We start from the raw sequence: 13,129 nt of genomic DNA on the forward strand, positions 1-13,129 counted from the left end.
AGATTGAGAACATGCATACAGTAAAAAGAAAACAAGCTTTGGGACACCGGACGACAACAGAAGCTATCAGTTCAATCTTCTGTATTGCTACAACAATAAATGATATCCTGAAACAAGAACTCTACTGGTTGAATGACTCCCATGTGGTTAATATGTGGAGGTTCAGAAATATAAACAGTCAAAAGGCACAGTAAGGTTGTGAATAATTTCTATACTGTATTTATATTTTGTTATTGTATTTAATGGAGCCACTTAACTTTTTTTATGACAAAAGTATACGTTACTGTCTTTTACAACCTTCTGCTGGTAAATGCATTTTATTTAAAAGGGTTGCTTTTGAAAACACAAGTGAGAGCTACTCCCGTGACACCACATTGTCTTAAACATAAAAAAAAGCACAACTAAATCAGTTATGTGAACAATCATGATGGGTTCTAGGTGCGTCTTGTCACGCTAAGAAAAACACAGGAGACCGACCTCGACTTACAGGGTACATGGGTCAACATTGCGATAGAGTACGTTCGGCATCCTCATCAGAATCATAAAAGTCACCATCAAAATGGATGGATGAATTATACATATATGATATATACATGCACGGCTCGAAATATAGAAAAATAAAATCAGCAAAGAGATATTCCACGAGTATGCAGGGGTCGACGATTCAATTTTTTTTTTTTTTTATTGTAAGTTTTGCATGTGTACTTGAGACTGATGTCCACCCTGTCAACATGGAGTGTCCGCTCCTTTTAATGTTTTCAGTGACACCATTTTGCATTTCTTCATTGAAACCCGAGACAGTGCAAGATAGCAGAAAAAAAAAACAAATAACGGTTTTGTTGTGTAATTATCAACTGATTTTTGTGTGCCGTTTAACGTATCCACTTTGTCATAGTTCACTATCACTTGATATTTCAAAAGCATATATTTGAAATAATACACTCTCGACTTTGTAACTGAATCATGTTGGGAAGTGGCGGTCCACTCATCTACTCGTTAAATCCTACAGTAGCCAAAAATGTCCACACTGCCGTTGTCCGCCCTGTCAACATATGAACATTTTGCTGTTTGCATGTACTGTACATTGTCTGCTTTCGGTTAATTTAAACAGCCTAATACATACTTGATACTTTGTTCCATCATTTGTTGTCAATGTCTACGCTTTGCCACTTTAGTTATTTTCTACTGGGTAGACTTAACAGACACATTTACTGCCTTCACAATCCATATTTTTTTAATCACAGGTGGCATCATCTCAAAACCAAAATAAAAACAAATCTTGCCAGTGTGGATGATCCTTTTCGATTGCCTCACGAGTTCGAGGAATGCCGTTTTACATCTTGAAAGCCAAACACACAGGCTTGCCAATTCATAAGACGCTGAAACAGTGAGCGGGAGAAGAGTAACTAGCTGAGAAACGTGAACTGAAGTCTGCGAAGCACAAGTGTGGGGATTTACGGCAGCTCTTACGTGTGGCTGATAGATATAATTGTAAGTGAAATAAATGACTCACTCCCACGGCTATGATTTAGGAGGGCCCGACCAGGATGCTCCTCTCCTCCTCCCTGGTGAGAGATAACTCTGTGATGGGAGGAAACCTGAAGTAACACACACATTAGCCACGCCTGCCCCACAAGCGCCACCCCCCCCCACCCTTCCCCGCCATTGCCCAGGATTAGTCGCCTGCACTCTTTTGGTGATGCCCAAACAGATTTCCTTCCGTATAAAATTATGAGTGAATATATTGCATCTTCATTTATCTTTGGAAAACCCCTGCTGTGCTCGGTGCGATACTCGGCTCTTGGCGCTTTCCATAATGACATTAGTCTTCTGCTACACAGCAGAATTGATTGCCCAGCAAAATGAACTTGGCTTTGCTATAAATTACACCTATGGATCATAAGAAATGTGTTATTTTGTTTAAAACAGTACCTAATATAATTAGAGCTCTAATTCATGGCAAGCTACAAGTGCGCCTATTACAGTAACAGGCTTTGGAATTTAATCTGTCTTCCGGATAAAGAATGATCCCCGGTCGTTTTCATTTGTAATCTCAGACACATTATTTCAATAAAGTAGCCTGCAATTTAACAATACGTGGGCGATTGTGGAATGAATAACAATTTTAATCTAAAAGTTACCAATTCATCTCAGGCAGGAAGTTCAGGAACTTTTTAGGGGAAGATCAACCAGATTGTGTACTTGTACCGAATGTTGTTGTCTGCGTAGCTCATCAATGTGGGGGAAAAAGTAGCGAGTGCCATCCAAAATCCTATTTTACGAGGAGACCACTTTTCGATTCCTGGAGTCAAAGTTTTAAGGGAGGCTCAGGGTAATCCATTAAACAATTAAGTGATTGTTAGTAATTTGGTCAATTTTGTTGGCTGGATCGAGTAATTGTGAGAAAAATGAACTGCACTACTTAGTTGCAAGTTGAAGAGGTGCTGGTTGAACACAGAACTGGCATCAAGACAGGAGTTCAGATCATTCGGAGCCAGAGAAAATGAGAGAGAGTCAGATCCATCTCATTAAAATAGCATTGAGTGGAACCTCATGTACAAACCTTGATTTTAGCCATTTGTGGGCTGGCCTGGTATGATTCTCAAACGACTGTTTGACCGTCTTTCGATTTGGACATACAGCAATACCGAAATTCATTCATTCAAAACGAACCCCAAAATCTTATATATAATGATTGACAAAGATGAAAAACTGATATAAAAAAAAAAAAAAAGAAGATGTTTTATAGGTGGGCTGGAACGGATTAATGGCATTCCCATCCATTTCAATGGAGAGAGATGATTTGAATGCTTTGAGTAACAAGCACTGTCGTGGAAAGAATTAAACTCGTATATCAAGGCATCATGACAATAAAAATATGACATTTAATCGATGAATGTATTTTTGGAAATCAATCTATGAAATGTAGTCAAAGGTGCCATCCCTGAGGGAACAGCACTGACACATTTTTTTCCCCCCATGCATCAGAATAGTCTCCTTTGTGATTCCTCACTGTTTAGCCATTATGGTGATGCAAACAACCACCCTTTGAATACAAAGCGACACTTTTACTCCCCGTATTTTCCTCCTCTACGCTTTTGTCTTTACCGTGTAAAGCAAGAGCACAGCGGTTAAGTAATTCTGCACTGCTGAGGAAGACATTTGATTTCATTTGTAGCATGTCTTGCAGCGGGCGGAGGTGAGTCCACCTTTGGCTGCGGGAGGAGTGAAGCGGCGCGCATATCTAGTGTTTGGAGACAACCAAATTGACAATGCATTCATCTTTGAATAATGTAAATGCCCCGAGAATATGGTGGCGGCGGTCCGAGAGCGTCCGCCGAGGGCGCGGGGCTGTCAGCCACCGTTGCCACGGTGGCTCGCGCCGCCGCAGTATAATGTGGACTCCAGCTGCCCTGGAGCATCGGGGGCTGCCTCGGGCCCCACATTCCCACTGCGGCACGCTGCACCCGCTCCCCACTTAATTTACTTTCTGCACGGAGGCGTCATTGCAGAAAAAGCTGCCAAGTGGGCATCTTATCGAATCGCTGCCTTTAAAAATGGAGCCAGTTAAAGTGCAATTTCTATATGCGGAGGGAGACACGCAACAGGAGAAGAAGTGTCATTAATGCTAAAACATGTCATTAGTGATAAACAAAGTTGTTAGAAGACGATAAGTAGTTATAAATGCTGGGGGGGGAAAAATGTCTTCTTCTTGTCAATTTGAAATGGCGCTCACACAGGTTGCATTAGCGCTACCTATTGGAAATATGGAGAATAGACAAAGCGCTCAAGAACTGAATTGGCGAATGTGGCTGCCCCCCCCCCCCATACAAGGGCATTAGAGTATGTATGTACACTGTGAAAAAGACATGAAAAACATGATCCTTTAAAAAAAAAACGTGATAACATTTGGGGGGGGGGGTGTCTATCTTTCTCCAAGAATTTGCTCCTCCTGGTCTATGAAGGATGTGTATGATGTTACCAATGGATGGGTAGTACCATTTATATTCTGTGATGGGCAGTTCTGATCATTCACCGGAGACAAACAGTAAAAAATGAAAATTGCATCATTAGTTGCACAAGAATTGAATGGAAAAGAAGGTGTGCAATGATCTTGCTTGCTTGTTTGCATGCAGCAATCAATACAGAACCTGACGAATGATAACACACCGAATGCAAATTTCAGTGTGTGCAAAGCAATAATAATAACAACAACAGTAAGTATATCATTTCCCTGAATTTATTGAACGCGGCGAGTTATCGTGTCGCCTGGAGACGCAAAGACGTACGTTTTTAAAATGGATGCTTCCTGGCAGGCTGACAGGGCTGCTCAGTGAGGCAAAGTGCTAGTAAATTATTTGTCCTCTGCAGTTCTGCCCTAATTCCTCTGGGAAGGACTGCTATTGTGTTTGCCAAAGAGAATAATGATAAATGGGATTCCGATCAAACTTGAACATTTTTGGGATGCACTCAAGCCACCAGGCACAATCTGAATGCATTTGCGGTCCCCTGCTCGAGATGCACCAATTATTATCCTTACAACCCTCAGGGGCTATTTACACAACACTCACACAAATAATAAATCTATGTGTGTGTGTATGCATACTGTATATGTCTGGTAATGACCGATCACACCTCACCTGTTTTTTGAAGCTGAGCCATGATTGGTTGTTTCCTGAGCCCTGAGTATCTGTGATGTCATTTTTAGTTGACAGCAAGTGGCAAAATGGCCGCCCCCTGAGGTGAACAAAAACGGATGGATTTTACTGCTTAATTTGTATTCTCCATAGGTGATATTAATCAGAATGCCGTATTTAGACTGGTGGTGCTGCATAGAACATTTTTGCGTTGGCTTCCCCTGTAATAAATGTGTATTTGTCAATCCAGGACATTTCCGCTGCAAATCCTCTGACTTTTCAAGCCTACGATTCGGAACCATGAATGTACAATCATCCTTTTCTCGACTGCTGCCGGCTCGTCTATAAGCACTCGCCCCCATCTGTTCCCTCTCGGGAGTGTGACGAAATGCATTTCTGTGACAAAAAGATCCTCTTGACTGGAGTAGAGGTTTTCCTCAGCCATTTTTAAAGGTTACGGGCGGGGTAAATGCCACCGCCATTTGCTCACAGTTAATCAGGTCTGGTTTTGCAGATAAAGCAGAGGCAAAACTTTGGTGTAATGCTCCAAAGGCGTTGTCTTAGCTTCCAGGCCTTTTATAGCGGCGGCTGCATTTCCGCAGGAAGCGAGGTAAAGAGCGTGGCTGTCAGCAGGGTGTGATTTGTGGCACGGACGCCCTCGCCAACTGTGAGGCACCGAGGTGTGACCGCAGAGATGGCGAACACCTCCAGCTGCCTCAGGGCCAGCCAGTCAATTATACAATAGTGTGCATGCCGAGCAATGACGTGTGCTCAGTGAAGCAAGGGCAGAGAAGGAATGCATTTCGGAGTGGTTAATAGCCACAGTGGCACTTTCATCAGAGCAATTTTGTTCACATACTATTGTGTCTAGCAAAATGTGTCCAAATGTTAGCATCAGTGCAAATGGACTCCCACAGCTGTTCGATTTTCTATACCGGCCAAACAATGATGTCAGAAAGTGGCAGATTAATCCCTTTTGGTGAAGAAAACATTGACTAATTGCTGAAAGGCTTGGGCTAAAACACATAGAAGTTGTAAATTGCAGCTAATAACAATTTTGAGCAAGCTTGTTTGGAAATGTAATGAGCTAATTTATTCTACATTAAATGTTGCATCACTATACCGATGCTACTCAACAGAGATATGTTGTGTACATGCAGTTTTAATCCATGTGTTATGAAAACACTACGGGAAAATGTACCGGTAGTTAAAATTGTAATGCCGCTACTGCCCAAAACTGGTAGTTTATACAATATAAACTGGGTACCCACATGGCCATACAGAAGCTATGACTTCCATTTTGAGTTTTCATTGGGCTAAGTTAAACACACCTATGTCCACAATCCAGTTTCCCACCTTAAAATCCAAAGAACAAGAACCTACGGCGCTGCGCTTTTGTGAGGTACACTGAGATCTCCCATGACATGTTTATCTATATTTCATGTAACCACTCACTCAAGAAGCGTGCAAACAAGGTATCAAGAGCCAAAGAAAAACCAAACTCACGCTGACCAAAGGGACCCAACATAACGTTCTGCCATCTTGCAATGTCCTGCAATTTAAGAGGTATGCTTTTCCCCCAAATGTTCAAATTCCAAGTTGTACATCTACATTCTAGGTGTAGTGGGATATAGCAACTGGAAAAAAAAGTGCATAATACAAGCAGTCCACCCCAGTCCGGGAATATTTCGGTCACTTGTGGATCTCAACTGTTTATGAGGACCATGTGTGGAAATCTCCAAGAGGGTCCTTGTTCAAAGCAAGCCGCCACTCCTTTGTGAAACACGTTATCGTGTGCATGCAGATGTGCTTTTTGTTAGAGCCTTGCACCTCATCCATTACCTCGGGCCTGCCAGGGAGATAGGGCAGAATGAATCTATTCAAAAAGGACCATGACAGAGCAGGCTGCTTAGGTGAACTTTCCATGAACTAGGCTCAACAGCGGGATCCATGCATCACATCAAAAAAAAAAAAAAAAAAAGTAATTTCTTGCTGCTTCTCTGGCCCGTGCTCCACACAGATTGCTACTATCATCATGGTCTAGCGTCCCCATGTATCAATCTGTCATTCTAATATTTGCTTTGAGCGCCGACTATCCTTCCTGTGAGAAGTGAGAACTGGCAAGTTTGTGATCCCCTTATCTTGCTGAATAAACGTGTCACTGTGTGGCCTGCTCAGATATAACTTAAACGTATCGACTCACTCGCCAAAGAAATCACATTTAAAAACACCTCGGTATGATACACACTTCTACGCCATTGTCAACTGCAGTTTACATATCATGTGTCAAAGTTACTGTTTGTGAATCAAAACCCCACACTGTTGTTTTGATGAACATAAATTAATAGCCCCACTTTCGAGCTAGCTAGCTAGCAAGCTAGGGAGCTAGCGCTAGCCAGGAAGCTAGCGCTAGCCAGGAAGCTAGCGCTAGCCAGGAGGCTAGCTAGTAAGATTAGATGGACAGATAGATAGCAACACAGCACATTGCAAGATATTAATGTCGTAAATAAGAAATATGAGTCTTGCATTGTACAGCCACACAAGTTAATAAAATAAGTCCATTCTATTTGTTTGTTTGACTACTTTGCATTGCAACATAAAGCGCAGCAATTTTACCGATGTTCCCGTAACCTTTCTCAAACCGGACGACTTTATGTGACGATATGACAAAAGGCATTTCTGAGTCAGCTTGCCCTGTCAGGACAACCTGCACGTGAACTGCACATAAAACATGCAGAAAAGCATGTTGCCTGCTTATTGCACTGATATTAAAAGACGAACGCAGGAGCTTTATCCATGCTCAAACCAAGGGCTGCAGAGAAAAGCAGTGCTGACAATGCATGACAACTCCTGTTGCTATTCTTGTTGCATTGCATACGCTCCAGGCAAAAAGTAGGACAAAAACAACAGCACCTCAGACATCAGAAGACTGTTGGGAGATGTGTTGCTCCCTTGTAAACACAACAACCAACTATTTGTTTTCGCGAATTACAAAGGACGCGCTCAAGACTTTATGGTGAGACACTGCAACGCCTTATTGAAGCTTCTAATAAAGAGGTCACCAAATCTTTTGAAACTCTTTGTATAATGAATAATGCAAAGGTTGACGAGTTATGTGCACATTTTTGAAAAACAAAAACAAAATATGCTCAAATGACAGTAGCTTTAATTGTATGTCTGTATGAATAATTATTGATATTCAATGTGAAGACACTGATCACATTTCTCACATTATCAAGGAGTTAGGAAAGAGATTATTACTGTACACGTCTACAATCACTGCAAGTTTGAACATTTTCAATGATAATTTCTTCAAAATTCCGGGCAAATCACATTGTGTCACCACTGGTGGGCTATTTATACAGGAGGCTGCAGGTTCCACATGTGGTCTTTGGGAACTACCAAAATTAGTCTTTTTTTTTTTAAAATAATCGTATCACCCTGGACACTAAGCGATAAAATGAGGACAAGCCGATTAGTAGTATCATTAATTTCATATAATATATTATTATTTATTTTGTGATGGTACAGATAAAGGAAAATACACTTATGTGATCAAACAGAACAAGTTTCATCCCCCCAGGTTTAATTTCATAATACACCCACACAGTCCTAAATAACCTCCGGTGTAAATTAAAAATCAAAGCTGACAGTTTTTGAGTGCAGATTAACAATCAACTGTGTGTAGTTTTAATTATTTTTCTTTCCCCGATTGCTTTGCTGCTCTCGGAGGACAACGCTAAGGGAAAGTCAAAATGTGACATTAGCACTGGAAACAAAGACAAATGTTTTGCTGGCTCAGCATACGCTGGCGATGTGACGCCACTCACGACTCTGCCCGATTTGCAATATGTAAACTTGAAGGGTGGTGAAAACGGAATTTCTCTCTTCCTCTGAAAATGAACCTGATTCGGACGTGGGAAATTTAGGTTGAGGAACTGGTCCTGCTGGGACTGTTGTTGACACCTTTTCGTAGTGGAACAGCATCCTCCGTGTGACGAGGTGTCGACCGTATCGTCAAGGAACAGCGTGAGGAGCATTTAGGCTCCAAAGTATTTGGGAAAATACTTTGGAAAAAAAAGTGCAGCATCGTTTATGTAATTAACAGTAGCGAAACATGTGGCCTTATGAATTCTGTGGCTGTATTCGCTGCCTCGACGCTTAATCAGATTTCAATGACGATCGTTGAAAATGAATTGTTGTGCCATTTGGTTCGTGTGCATAACAAATCCACTGTGGTGAGAAATTGAACTTTTCATGCAACAAACCAGGGAGCGGTGTCACGTCCTCGCAAACGTGCTGAGCCGGCAAAACGCTCGCTTTGTTTCCACTGCAAATGTCATCTTTTCACTTTGCCCTTTGTTCACATCCAAGAGCAGCGAAGCAATGATTGCAAAAAAATGTTTCACTAATCAAATGGCACATTTCAGTGCAGCCGAATTTAATTTATTTTTTTTACGTGAACGAATTGACAAATTTGATGTTGTTCTAAAGACGTATTTCTAAAATATATAATGGCACACAAGGACGGTACAACCTAATATCGGCATTGTGCTCTGAAAACGGTCTTAAAAGAAATGAGCTAGCACACAGGTGTCAAACTCAAGGCCCAGGGGCCAGATCCAGCCCGCCACGTCATTTTATGTGGCCCGCGAAATCCAATCATGTGTGTCAACTTCCACGATTGCTAAAATCTGTATCGAAATGAAAAAAATAACTGAGTGTGGAATAAATAACGTAGAGATTTTGCAATAATTTTCTCACGCTGTTCACGCTCACTTAAACGATCATTGAACAAACTATTACAGGTAACTGATTTCAAAACTAGTGACAAAACAGTTTTTGTGTACAAATAATTACACAATGAGATGATTCAACTTTTATTTGGTTTCACTGTCATGGCTCTCCGAACACGTAACTCAAAAGTGGCCAGCGACAAAAATGAGTTTGACACTCTTGTGGTAGCATGTGTGGTCTTTGTGCGAGTGTCTGGGTGTGAGCTGTGGCCGACAGCAGCAAATGTCTTTATATGTATAACTGTTCTCCCGGCGTTCAATAAACAGCAGAAACGTGTAAAATAATGCACTATAGCAGTGAAAACAATGATTAGTTTTGTTTTTTTTGTAGCTTTGCTCCAGGCGGAGCAGTATTGTTCGGACTGAATTTCATTTTGCTTATTGCTGTCCAGGTCAAGACAGCCACTGTGTCTTTCTGCAAGAGACAGTTAAAAGGATGCTATAGGCCCTGGGGCGATGAGGAAATGTGATCACGTAGAAGTTTTTTTTTTCTTTCTTGCTAGTTTGAAGAGAGGGTCAACATGTGTGCGGAGATTTGCTGCAAAGTGGGTGAAGAAGCAAGGAGGAGTTGACAAGATGAATTGGGAGGTGGTGTTGGTCGTGGTGTCTTTTTTGAAGTGTGTGTGTGTGCGCGCGCTTTGTAATGCACAGCAACTCCAAAGCAGAGCCCCAGTTCCTTCATTTAATTTCGTTCCGGGGAAGGAAAAAGCCGTTGGAATCGGCTCTTCTGTTTTGAAGAGAAGCCCGTATGTCTTCCCTGTTTCTCTTTAACTCGGAGAACGTGGGGTGGGGTGAGAGGGAGGCATGGATGGGGATGGGGGGGTATTCTAATTAATCTGTTAATGGCAGTCGGGGCTGTCATAAACTCGGGGAGTGCATAATAAATTGCCGTAATAAAAATTAAGATTGCATGCATCATTGAAGCCTTCGGAGGGTTTGTTTAATGTAGTTTGAAGGGAAAAAAAATGGTCACAGCCGACTTGACGTCCGGCGCTTCGGCAGGAGAATGCTAATTTCTGAATGACACTTAACCTGCTGCGGCTCAACCGCAGCTGAGGGAGGTTCAGGGGGAACCTAATGAGTTTTTCCGCAGCCCATTTTGAAACTCACTCAACTGGATGGCCTGCTTTGTATCCGCAAGGCAAAAATGAGAAGAAGGAAAACTTTGCTAGTGGGATAAGACTTTGTCCTTTCAAAATAATCCAACCAGTTTCTTTTTTTTTTTTTTTTTTTAATATATGCTTGGTGACTGGCTATGGATACTGACATCACACTTACATATTGCGGTCATCTCATGTTAAGATCAACCTTTTCAAGGACTGGTTACTACAATGGGCAGCTTATCATGTTATCCGGTTACAGGTTGCATGAAAGGTTTAAAAAAAAACAGCCAGGGCTGAATACGTAATCAAAATTAAATTGGCAATGCAGTGAGTGTAGTCGAATACAATTTTCAAATTGCTCTATGGCACACATACGTAAAAGTAGTGTCGGAACACTCAAGACTGCACCTGGTCTAGTGACCAGATTTTGAAGGTTTTGGTCTTGTCTCTCAAAACTTCCAAATGTTTATACATCTTTTCGGTTTTATACTTGCTGGCTTTGGTATTTTTTCACCTCGATGATATTAAATATGATAAAATGAAGATTTGTCAAAGAGTTCTTATGGAAAAAAAAAACATGCGAAAGAAAATCATCTGCAGTGTGAAGATTCTGGCTTCTTCAACTCATTAAAATGGTGTCGAGCAATCTCAAAAGAGAACGCCAGTGACTCGATTAAAAAATTTTTGTTGGGGGGGGGGGCTGAAAGAGAACGCCAGTGACTCGATTAAAAAATTTTTGTTGGGGGGGGGGGGGCTGAGATGAATATTAGCCCTTCGAGGGACAGCGCTTACGACAGTGGACATCTTATCATAATACTGTAACCGATTCCAGGGTGCATGAAAGGATGAATTCCACTTTCTTGGCTTTAGTCCAACAGATATGTATTTTGCATTATAGTTCGTAGCTTTTGCCCTGATAGCTCAATCGGCTTTCTTTCATTTTCAATTCAAAGCGAGACCTTTGCAGCACTTTCACAGAAACGAGTGATATTTTTTTTTATTTATTTGTGGATATAAACCTTGCCCCCCTGTACCGTATACAGCATAACCTCTGGTTTTGCAATTGACGGATGAAGTTAATACTGCTCCGACTGTCGGTCAAAATGGAGCATTCTTCTCTCGGAATTTTGCATCTCATTGGACAGAGCCCCGGCGTGCTTCATGTCGTGTCTGCGGAGCGTACGTGCGAGCCTCTGAGAAATAGTCGGGGGGTCAAAGGCAGCGCTGTTGGCTTGTTCTTCTTCCTCTTAACCGCGACATGAAAGGTGCTGCGTCGTAGAGGCTGAAGGGGGCACGGCATCATGTCAGCAGCCGGGCAATTCCTCTTCTTTGATGGGGAAAGAAAGCTTCCGTTCCCAGAGGAACGGAAGTCTTGTGGAACTACGCAAACCCATTTGAGTATTTTTTTTTCGGGTTGGGGGAATAATTAATTTCATTGATATTGTTTTTTTTCTGGTGGGAGGTCACGTTAATTTTCAACCCCGCCCATCACTTATTGGCTTCTCTAGCATGCTGATATGCAATTTTTACACTAAGGTTCAACATGACAAAGCTTACCGTGACCGGTCACTTAAAATGCTGCCACGGATGTCCTACTTCAGGATTTTCTCATCAACCGTTCATTGCGACGACTATTTAAAATATCATCTTGTTGACTACGCCATGATGACTTTAAATCTCATCTTCTTTTGGGGTTTCTGTACCCGCTGACCCTAATATGCTGGCGTGAAGAATCAAATTTGATTTTGGTTAAAAAAATAATAAAATAAATAAAAACTAGGATTTTATAAGATAAGATATCCTTTATTCTTCCCACAATGGGGAAATTTACAGCCTCCAGCAGCAAGAATGTATGTAGAAAGAAGAAAGGAGAAAGAGGGAAAAAAAACAACAACAAACATCTTTCAATTAAATACAATATGAACACAAACGGATAAAAAATTATTATTATTTGAACCTTTTCACGCACCCTGTGACCCCATAACATGAAAAGCTGTCCACTGTAGGTCACCACTGTCCCAGAAAGGGTTAAGATCATATCGCCCGCCCATGCTACTTGGACACGGTTGTTCTACTCGTGCACTGAATTATCTTCATAATAAGAACATGGAACCAAAGGTGGATGTCAAGGACCGTATATTCAAATGGCTTTTCTTACGACATATATGATGATGACAGTGTGGGACATTTTTATCAGTGCAGACACCTTTTTTCTCATCTGCGCCTTCAACAACAAAGGTCGGCCAAGTGTGTTCCCGTCTGGTCACAGCATCTGTGTCGCCTCTGCTGGCCCTCTCAGGAACCGAATAGTTGCTGATGTCGTTCGGGACATAAGGGGCTGCAGTTTGGAGCTGAGCCTGAAGGCAGGCTTCTAATATTGCACTTGTATCCTGACACCAGTTGACACAAAATAGTTGGCAGGGTCACCTTACAAAAACATCTCTCTCGCTCTCCGGGTGAACAATGACAGATAGACAGACGGATATTTTTGTTGACAGACAGCCCACAGCACTCTAAATGAGTCCAAGCTCGGCGAGGAAGATTTAGTCGTGAACTTTCAAGTGACAACATCCTTCCTGTCCCGCTGTTCAAC

The sequence above is a fragment of the Hippocampus zosterae genome, chromosome 12, assembly GCF_025434085.1.
Source record: "Hippocampus zosterae strain Florida chromosome 12, ASM2543408v3, whole genome shotgun sequence".
Lineage (NCBI taxonomy): Eukaryota > Metazoa > Chordata > Actinopteri > Syngnathiformes > Syngnathidae > Hippocampus > Hippocampus zosterae.